This window comes from Harpia harpyja, unplaced genomic scaffold (assembly GCF_026419915.1).
Source record: "Harpia harpyja isolate bHarHar1 unplaced genomic scaffold, bHarHar1 primary haplotype scaffold_75, whole genome shotgun sequence".
NCBI classification, from domain to species: Eukaryota; Metazoa; Chordata; class Aves; order Accipitriformes; family Accipitridae; genus Harpia; species Harpia harpyja.
This window is the reverse complement of record NW_026293419.1, coordinates 136,957-147,117: the sequence shown is the minus strand read 5'-3', so window position 1 is coordinate 147,117 and position 10,161 is coordinate 136,957. Positions and strand designations below refer to the sequence as shown.

The 10,161-nt window shown below is 53.6% G+C and overlaps 1 non-coding gene across 1 annotated transcript; it reads left to right on the top strand.

Annotated features, from left to right (window-relative positions):
• The first annotated feature begins 9,499 nt into the window (after positions 1–9,499).
• Positions 9,500–9,584, top strand: LOC128138630 (small nucleolar RNA SNORD45). Its single transcript, XR_008234097.1, has one exon. It is a non-coding gene; the product is annotated as a small nucleolar RNA SNORD45 (small nucleolar RNA).
• The last annotated feature ends 577 nt before the right edge of the window (positions 9,585–10,161 follow it).

The following is a 10,161-nucleotide window of genomic DNA, read 5'->3' as shown; positions in this document are numbered from 1 at the left end:
AATGGTTTTAATTCTGTCTTTGGCTTTTCTGCCTCTTGGCTCTAACCGAGTGTTGTTTTTGCAGGGTGATCCCGAAAACAGATAGAAGCTCTTCCTCGAGGGACCTGTGGGCAGGTGGGCCAGCTGGCAGAGTTGTCCGAATTTCTGGAAGTTCTTTCCGAGCTTTTCCTGGCCAGAGGCAGCACTGGGAGGAGGGAGAGGGTGGGCTGCTGGTGTCCTTCGTGCAGCTTGGTCCCTGCTTTGGTACTTGATGGATTCTTCTTCCTCCTCTTCCTCCTCCCCAGCATTGCAGAAGTTAGACGTTGTGTTTCTCCCTCATCAGGGAAGCCCTCCTCCTCCCTGCTGAGGGGTCGTAGTTTGTGGCGTCCACGAACCGGCTCCGGAGATCGTAACCCTGCCGCGGGGATCTGCTTGGCTCGCTCTGCCTCGGCAGGATTTGATCCTGAGCAGCCCTGGGCGCCGGAGCCTGCTTGGAGCGGGCACTGGAGGGTCCTGGGGCCGCATCATCCCTTGGGACTTGCTCACGACGTGGAGGACTTCTTCTCGCACCTCTTCCTCCTCTTGCGGAGCGATGGTTGTCCGTGTACTCCACGAACCGGCTGCGGAGATTATAACCCCGCCGCGGGGATCGGCTCCGCTCTTTTTCCCGCAGCTGAGTTTGCTCCCAGGCAGCCTGGGATGCGGGAACCGCCTTGGAGCTGGAGTTGGAGGTCAACGGAGGTGAATCATCCCTGGGGGTTTGTTCGTGACTCGGAGGACTAGTTCTCCTCCTCCTTGCTGAGCCACGGTCGTCCGTGTATTCCACGAACCGTCTGCAGAGTTTACAGCCACACTGCGGGGATCTGCTCCGCTCTCTCTCCTGAAGCAATCTTTTCTCCCAGGCAGCCTGGGATGCGGGAACCGGCTTGGAGCTGGAGTTGGAGGTCCACAGAGGCGAGTCATCCCTGGGGACTTGTTTGTGACTCGGAGGACTAGTTCTCCTCCTCCTCGCTGAGCCACGGTCATCCGTGTACTCCGCGAACCATCTGCAGAGTTTACAGCCACACCGCAGGGATTGGCTCTGCTCTCTCTCCCGCAGCAATCTTTGCTCCCAAGCAGCCCGGGATGTGGGAGCCCACCGGGAGCTGGAGGTCCACGGAGGTGAATCATCCCTGGGGGTTTGTTCGTGACTCGGAGAACTAGTTCTCCTCCTCCTCGCTGAGCCACGGTTGTCTGTGTACTCCGTGAACCGTCTGCAGAGTTTACAGCCACACTGCGGGGATCGGTTCCGCTCTCTCTCCTGAAGCAATCTTTGCTCTCAGGCAGCCTGGGATGCGGGAACCGGCTTGGAGCTGGAGTTGGAGGTCCACAGAGGCGAGTCATCCCTGGGGACTTGTTCGTGACTCGGAGAACTAGTTCTCCTCCTCCTCGCTGAGCCACGGTCATCCGTGTACTCCGCGAACCATCTGCAGAGTTTACAGCCACACCGCAGGGATTGGCTCCGCTCTCTCTCCCGCAGCAATCTTTGCTCCCAAGCAGCCCGGGATGCGGGAGCCCACCGGGAGCTGGAGTTGGAGGTCCACGGAGCTGACTCAGTCCTGGGGGCTTGTTCGTGACTCGGAGGACTAGTTCTCCTCCTCCTCGCTGAGCCACGGTCGTCCGTGTTCTCCACGAACCGGCTGCAGACATTATAACCCCGCAGCGGGGATCGGCTCCACTCTCTCTCCCGCAGCAATCTTTGCTCCCAAGCAGCCCAGGATGCGGGAGCCCACCGGGAGCTGGAGTTGGAGGTCCACGGAGCTGAGTCAGTCCTGGGGGCTTGTTCGTGACTCGGACTAGTCCTCCTCCTTGTTGAGTAGTTGTAGTCCTTGGTGGCCATGAGGCAGCTGCAGAAATCCTTGTCCCGTTGTGGCAAGTTGCTCCAGGCCCTCTCCCTGGCCCCATTCCTCTGGCAGCAGGAACAGGAGGTGAATCCGTCCTCCTCCTCGTCGTCCCGTTGTGCAGTGTGCGGCCCACGGTCAAACAGTTGACAGCGGAACGGGAAGCCGGGTTGGGTTCTGGACGCGCACGAGGCCGTGCTGCGCCTGCCTGCCCAGGCTGCAGATGCCTCCCGCGCATCTGCCTGGTTTAACTGGCTGGTTCTGGTTCTTGTAGAGGAGCTGCAGTCCTCTGGAGCATCCTCCATGCCCACCGCCACGTCCTGCACAGAGAGCTGTGAAAAGGCCCGGACCTTTCCCCATGAAAGGACCAGAACAGTGGGGAACCCCCAGAAACTGTGGGACGGGACAGCTAAGGGCGTCCCAGAGCTTCTCCTGGAGGGCTGCAAAGGCAGAAGACCCAAAGGTGGACAAATGGGGTGGATTGAGGTGGGATGCTTTGAGAGGGAGAAGTGTTGCAGCTTTGAAGAAAGCTGCAGCGTGGGAGGGAAAAGAGAACGATGCCAAGATCCCGGAAAGAAATCCACTGATCCATCTCCCCAGAGTTACCTTAGTCCTAGGAAGAAGACCCGGTGGTCCCACAGGATCTACCTTCTTGCTGCCGGCCGCCCACTGACTCGGGAAGGCATGGGCATGTGATGGTATCTGTGGGGAAGAAGGCCTTCCTCCCCTTAAATCAGAGCTCCTGGAGAAAAAAAAAAAGAGTGATTTCTGTTTAGGGCTGTTCTTGCAGCTTTCCCTGGGGTCCAGCCATTTTCTTGGAGCGGTTTCTATGACAGAGAGAAGACGTATCCAAACCTACAAATTTGAAATTTGGTTGGGGTCTTGCTTCCCCTGTTGGAGCAAGACCTCATCTTTATCCTCCCTACGGCCTCCATTTCATAGAATCCCAAAATGGTTGGGGTCGGCAGGGACCTTAAGGATCATCTTGTTCCATCTCCCCTGCCATGGGGTGAGGTTGTTCAAAGCCCCATCCAACCTGGCCTTGGACACTTTCGGGGAAGGGGCATCCACAACTGCTCTGGGCAACCTCTTCCAGTGTCTCACCACCCTCACCGTAAAGAATTTCTTCCTAACAGCTGACCTAAACCTGCCCTCTTTCAGTTTAAAACCGTTCCCCCTAGTCCTACCACTACACTCCCTCATAAAAAGTCCCTTCCCATCTTTCCCTTTAAGTACTCTTCTGTTATTACCTGACATAGAACAGCAAATAGGCTTGCTGCTGGAGAACCGTGTTGCTGTCACAAAGATCCACAGATGAATCGTCCATCTCGTACCACAGCCCGTTGCTGGCCTGTAAAAAAAAAGGCAATGATATTTGGAGATGAACCGCATGGTTTCTCCACAAAAACGCAGGCAGAAAACTACAGAACCAAGAGCACGCCAAAACAAACCCAACCCAGCCTCTAAGGAGACCTTCTCCCCCAAATCCTTGGCTGCCGGTATCACTGCCGTGAAAGTCTGTCTTCCTCAGCACGCCTTTTTCTCGTGCGTGGAAGGAAGTTGCTCTTTACCTTTGTGTAGCAGAAATAGTGCCCTGAATGACACCTGTTACCACTATGCACCAGGACAGCGTATAAAGAGTAGAAGAGCGGTTCTCCGTCTGTCTGAGACATGTACGGGCGAAGATCCAAGCAGTTGGAGTACTTCACAACCTACAGAGAGACCGAGAGTGCTCGGAAATGATCCTGAAATACTACACGAAATAGCCCTCCAAGACCAGAGGTGTATAAATACATCTTTGGGGCTCATGAACACTTGGTTTTTCCCCAAAGCAGCAGGTAATGGTTTGGGTGGCAGGACACTGTTCTCGGCCAAAGCAGCTCTCCCGGAGCAGCGTACGTGCTTGTCTTCCCGCGACAACTCTCCTCTCCCCGGAAGGGAACGCGAAAAACTCAACGTGAACGGCTTGTGAAAGAGCGTACTGCTTTGGGAAATATCCCGCTCCAGGAAGGGAACGTTGCGCTCCAGTTGCATACGCACCTTGTTGATCTTCCCGCCGCTGAAATCTTCAAACCGTTTCAGACACACGGTGAGAACCTTGGGTGCGCGATGGATTGTAAACCTCTTGGAGGCGGCAACTGTCTTGTTACACCTTGAAACCAAGCACAGAGCCAAGTGCTGAAATGCAACCTTCGTATACACCCTATCTTGCCCCAAGAAGGCCAGACATCCTTTCATGTCTCACACCCCCCTACGCTGTTTTAAGGCTGTTCAGATGCACAGAGCCATATTAAAATATCGGTGCCTCATTATCGTGCATCTAACCTATGTGAATTATTATGTTAATATATTATGTTATGTGAAAAGATGGCTTATGCTAGAGTATGTGCAGCACCTTCACGCAGGATGTAGTATTGATATGGTGTTAATAATCATCTTACTGGCTGCATTTAAAGCAGTTTTCACCATCTAGCTGCTCGGGTTTCACGAAGTCCGTCAGCGCTGCGGTGACAGTTGAGGCTGCCTGGAGGAGTGAGAAAGCAGAGAACTGATCTCCGGGAAACGCCCTCGCCCAAACACTTATCAGGAGTTGACAAGAAGACCCAGGTGAACCCTCAAGCAGCGCCCACAAGGAGGCAGAAAGAGGGTACGATGCCGAACATTTCCCTCAATTCCCTCAATTCCCGGGGCTATCAAGAGCTACGTCTCTGTGCCACTGCTCAGTTCAGCTACCGAAGGTGCGCAGGGTCATCAATAATGAAAATAATACCACCCGTCAGACGGGTGTTGAGGGAGGGCAAAAAGAAGAAGGACGCAGAGGGATCCTTCCACTCCACTTGCCACCCACCACCAGGCTCTCTTGTGTTCACGGTATGCGTTTTTAAAGCAACTGTGTTGATTCTGGAAAGCTACAGGGGCCTTGCGACATCTTGAAGCACAATTACAAACTCTCTTACTTTGATATCCAGAGGAATATCCAGAAAGGCCTCGTAGGAATCAGAAACCACTTTGCAGCTCGAGCACGTGACTGGAAGGAAATTCAAAATGCTCAGCGATGGGGAAGTCGACTGACTGTGCCACTTTACGTCCTTCATACCTACTACGCCAGTCACACCATCGGCTGTTCATCACAGGCCGACAGAAGGACACAGACAATTCCAAGGAGAGCAATGGTTGTGGAAAAGTACCTCTGGATCTCAGAAAGCCCCCAAATATTTGGTGGACGATGGTAGTCGATTCGGAAGGGATGTCCAAGCTGGAAATAAATGGTAAGGCAGAGAGTTATCTCCTCCCGGAGTTTTGCTTTGTGTGAAAGCCCTGGGCGTAGTTTTTCCTTGATGGCACTGCACCAAGGAGTCCAAAGGGCTCGGGAACATTGCAAAGGGAATTTGCTTGTGCTTACTTGCTGATTCCACCCAGACAAGCTCTCTGCATGGCACCAATAGCATAACGTAAGAACTCATGGGCATCTTCCTGCCTGCCAAGCTGGAAATGTTTTCCTATTGCTAAAAAAGAAGAAGTTAGTAGCTTTCTCCTACAAGAACAGAAGAAAACTTGTCAAAGCACCCGAAATGACTCACGTGTGAGAATGCTGACGACAGCCGAAGGATAGATGGCACCGCCTGAGAAGCGCAGGACGCTGTTAACGTGCTTTTCCATTCTGCACATCATGCAGAAGCCTGGCTGGCGGCCTGAAGAGGAAGGGAGGGAAGCAAGAGCCTTAGGTGAGCAAAACATCCACAGCAATGGGAAAGCCAGTGGGGATTTTGAAGTTCAAAGAACGGTCTCCGCTCCTCCCAAGGCGACAGCATCCCAACGAGCCCAGGACATTTTAGCGCAGAGAAAACTTTCTTCAGAGGGATGTTAAACTGACAGAATATTTCTGTGCAATAAGCAAAGAGGGTTTAACCTGCAGGAATAGGGACCGAGACCTGGGGCTAGAAAGGGGTGCCCTTGTGAAGATGGCCACAGCTAGATACGACAAGTGCCTTCTAGGCTTGAGTGTTCAAAGACGACCAACTCGGGGAATTGGCAAAGAAGGGCTGCTTTTCTCTTAAATTCCAGATTCTTGGAATCCTTGGGAAGTGCCCGACAGATTTACAAGGAGCTGTTCCTAAAAGTACTCCCACGACTGGCTGTGCTCACGAGAGAGCAGGTAGTTGGCCAGAGGTGGGGTGTATGTCAGGCACTGCAGGACGGAGTTGAGGAAACACATGTTGCCCGAGTTGTGGAGTCCCGCTCCAGCTCTGCATCGTTGCTGCCAGTCCATGTAAATCTTCTCCGGGGGAAAGAGGATCCTTTGTGGCGGAGCCATTCCCTCAGCAACGACTGCAGGGCGACGACATTTGAAAAGAGATGAGACAATATTGTTGCACGGAAGCACATGTAAAAAAGTTGAGTTCTCTACAGGAGGACCCAGTACAACCAGCTGTGTCGTGCTTTGTCTACACGCTTTTTGAACACCTCCAGGGATGGTGACTCCACCACTTCCCTGGGCAGCCTGGTCCAATGCCTGACAACCCTTTCAGTAAAGAAATTTTTTCTAATATCCAAACTAAACCTCCCCTGCCGCAACTTGAGGCCGTTTCCTCTCCTCCTATCCCTAGTTACTTGAGAGTAGAGACCAGCACCCACCTCGCTACACCCTCCTTTCAGGTCATTGTAGAGAGCGATGAGGTCTCCCCTCAGCCTCCTCTTCTCCAGACTAAACCACCCCGGTTCCCTCAGCCGCTCCTTGGAAGTTCTCTAGACCCTTCTCCTTGTTCTCCAGACCCCTCACCACCTCGGTTGCCCTTCTCTGGACACGCTCCAGCACCTCAATGTCTTTCCCGTAGTGAGGGGCCCAAAACTGAAGCCAGGACTCGAGGTGTCACCTCACCAGTGCCCAGTACAGGGGGACAACCACCTCCCCGCTCCTGCTGGCCACACTATTTCTGAGACAGGCCAGGATGCCGTTGGCCTTCTTGGCCACCTGGGCACACTGCTGGCTCATATTCAGCCGGCTGTCAACCAGCACCCCCAGGTCTTCTTCTGCCGGGCAGCTTTCCGGCCACTCTTCCCCAAAGCTGTAGCATTCCAAGGGGTTGCCGTGACCAAAGTGCAGGACCGGGCACTTGGTCTTGTAGAACTTCATACGATTGGCCTCAGCCCATCGATCCAGCCTGTCCAGATCCCTCTGTAGAGCCTTCCCACCCTCCAGCAGATCAACCCATCCTCCCAACTTGGTGTCATCCACAAACTTGCTGAGGGAGCACTCGATCCCCTCGTCCAAATCATCGATAAAGCTATTGGAACCGGCCCCAATCCTGAGCCCTGGGGAACACCGCTTGCGACCCGCCTTTTCTCCTGCCTCCAGGGTTTGTCAGCTTTCCATCAGCCACAGCTTTGCCAGATTCCCGCTCGAGGTGGCTGGTGGCAGTTTTGTTCCTGCCCCGCTTGGCTTACGTAGTTTTGGGCTGTCCCCACTCGGGACATCTGGTATAACCCCTTGTTCCCGCTTGAAACATTGCCCCATGCCAGCTACCGTGAAGAAAATTAACTCTATCCCAGCCCAAACCAGCACACCTCCCCTGTAAACGAGAGGGTTTAGATGCCAGGACAAATGACAATTTGCCAGCTCGGCAGAGCACGGGTGCCCTGAGATGTCTCAGGAGAGGCAGGCTGGGCTAAAGCTTCTCTCCTCCTCCTCCTCTCCGGGTTCTGTGGTCCAGCGGAGCAGCTGGGACTTTTCCACAAGGACACCCTGGGTCCCGCTGTGCTGTCCTGCAGGCAGCAGCACAAGCCAGGCATGACGCTGTCTGCTCAGCACGCTCTGGGTGTTCTCCATGGGAAGGACAGCATGGGACTGGGCTTGTTGTTCCAGCTTTATTAAAAAACCCTAAATTTATTAAAATACAGCTGTTTTCCAGAGGAGGATTTCACTTCTTCAGGGCTTACCAGGGGCCAGCAGCACAGCGACTGCAGGCTCCATCCCGACGTTGGCATCTCTCTTATCGGGACGAAGATCTCCTCCGCTGCCGGAGTCCTGACGGAGAGTTCAGGGTCTTTCGCCAAGGGCGGGAGGGCCGCAAGAGAAGGCAGCGGAGCAGCCGTGACCCCCCCACTGCCTGCAGAGACCCCCAGGAGTCCCCTGCAGACCACGGCACCCTGCCCAGTCCCCGTCCCCTGCCCCACCAGCCCCTCCTCGCCGTCGCAGATATCCCGCAGCTCCGGTTCCTCGGGTGCCGTGCGGCAAGACCTTGCGGCCAAGGACTGTGGCCCACCGATGAACCTGATGGCCACCGCTGGCAAGGTGGCTCGAGTGTCCCGCAGGTACGGCAGGCTCTGCCGGAGGTCGTCTTCCACCCTCTTCTTGTTGGGCGCTAACTAGAAAGAGCACAAGGAACTGGTACGGACCCTCCCAAGTCGGCCGGACCAGTACCTCCTCCCAGTAACCCCTTCCCGCGGCGATCTCCGTCTCCCAAAAAGAGCTGGGAGAGGTTCAGACAGCCACAGGCAGCGGGGGCCCGGGGATGCTGAGACCCCTCTTTCATATTGCCAGGGCCCATATGAGTCACCATTTCCAAAGGGCCGTTTTTAAAGCCTAAAAACAAGGATTTTGGCCCTAAAACGGGGCTTTGGACCCTACAAATGGGTCTTTGGATGCTCATTATATGCCTCGGGCATTAAGGAAATGAGGCTTTGAGCCCTAAGTGAGGGGTTTGTACCTTAAAAAGAGGGTTGGGAGCCTACAACTGAAGTCCTTCAACCCTAGAATCAAAGCTTTGGACCCTAAAAATGAGGCTTTGGGACCTAAGCATGAGGCTTTGAGCCCTAGAAGTGGGCTTTGGACCCTCCAAATGAGGGTTTGGACACTCCAGATGCAGCTTGGACCCTAAAAATGCCTGTCTGGATCCTAAAAAAGAGGCTTTGGACCCTGAAAATGAGACTATGCAAACTAACACTGAGCCTTTGCACCCTAAAAATGAAGGTTTTGGAAACTAAAATGAGGCTTTGGAAGGCAAAGCTAAGAGTTTGGAAAGTAAAAATGAGGCTTTGGACTGTATAAATTCGGATTTAGACTCTACAAATGAGGCTTTGGTCCTTCCAGATCAGACTTTGGGGCTTAAAAATGATGCTCTGGGCCCTTAAAATGAGTCTCTGAACCTTAAAAACGGACCTTGGAGCTAATAAATTAGTTTTTGTACTCCATATATGTGGGTCTGGACCTTAAAAATGACTGTTTGCACCCCCCAAAGTAGGCTTTGGTCTTTTAAATTGATGCTTTTTGCCCTAACATTGAGGCTCGCATTATAAAAATAAGGGTCTACACTTGCGAAACTCAGGGTTGAATTTTAAAAATGATGCTTTGTAAAGCACAAAATCGGACTTGCTCACCATAGCTATCTCCACGGCAGGTTAAATTTCTCGCCGTCTATTGTGTTTTAGTTCCCTTCTCACGCAAACGGTGGTGACAAACAGTACCCAAAAGGCTCTGGTGCTCCCAAACGGCGGCTTGATGGTCTGCGTAACCCACCTCTAGCCGCATCTCAAGGAGCGTAGGAACGGCGTTACAAGTAAATAAGGCAGCGTCCTGCTTTAGGAAGAAAGCGTGTTGGATTTGAAACCCTCGGGTAGGACAGGAGGAGCATGTCTTCTTGGGTCAGCGATGAGCGTCGGCACGTATTATCTGATCCAGAGCCGATGTCTGTCGCCGCTTTAGCTCTGGAATTACTCTGAGACCCAGGAGGCTCCATTTTCCTTAGGCTGTCACCTAAGGGAGTCGAGATAAAGACAGTTTAACAAGCGCAGGGAATAAGAAAGGAAACCAACGGACGTGACAGCAACCACCGACCACCTCTCACCAGCAGGCAGACGCCCAGCCATCTCGGTGCGACGGCTGCCTTGGGAAGACTCCCCCAGTCCCGAATTTCTTGCTGAGCGTGACACTACGTGGAACGGACCGTGGTACCTCGTCGGTCAGCTCGGGGCAGCGGTCTCTGCTGTGTCCCCTCCCAGCCAGCTCACTGGGGCAGCAGAGCGAGAAACGGAGAAGCCCTTGGTTCTGCATAAGCACCGCTCAGCAGTAGCTAAACATTGGTGCGCTGTCAACGCTCAAAACGGCACCGTGCAAGCTGCGATGACAAAAAAATGACCTGTATCCCAGCACAGAAACCCTTCTGTGCCCGCTCACGATTCCTATTCCTATGAGAAACCCATGAAAAATAGGGCATTTGACTTATCGGGGAGAAATGCAAACACGCTCCCGGTCTCTGGCTGGCATCTGGCTTTACTTGCATGACCTAGAAAGTACGCACAAGTC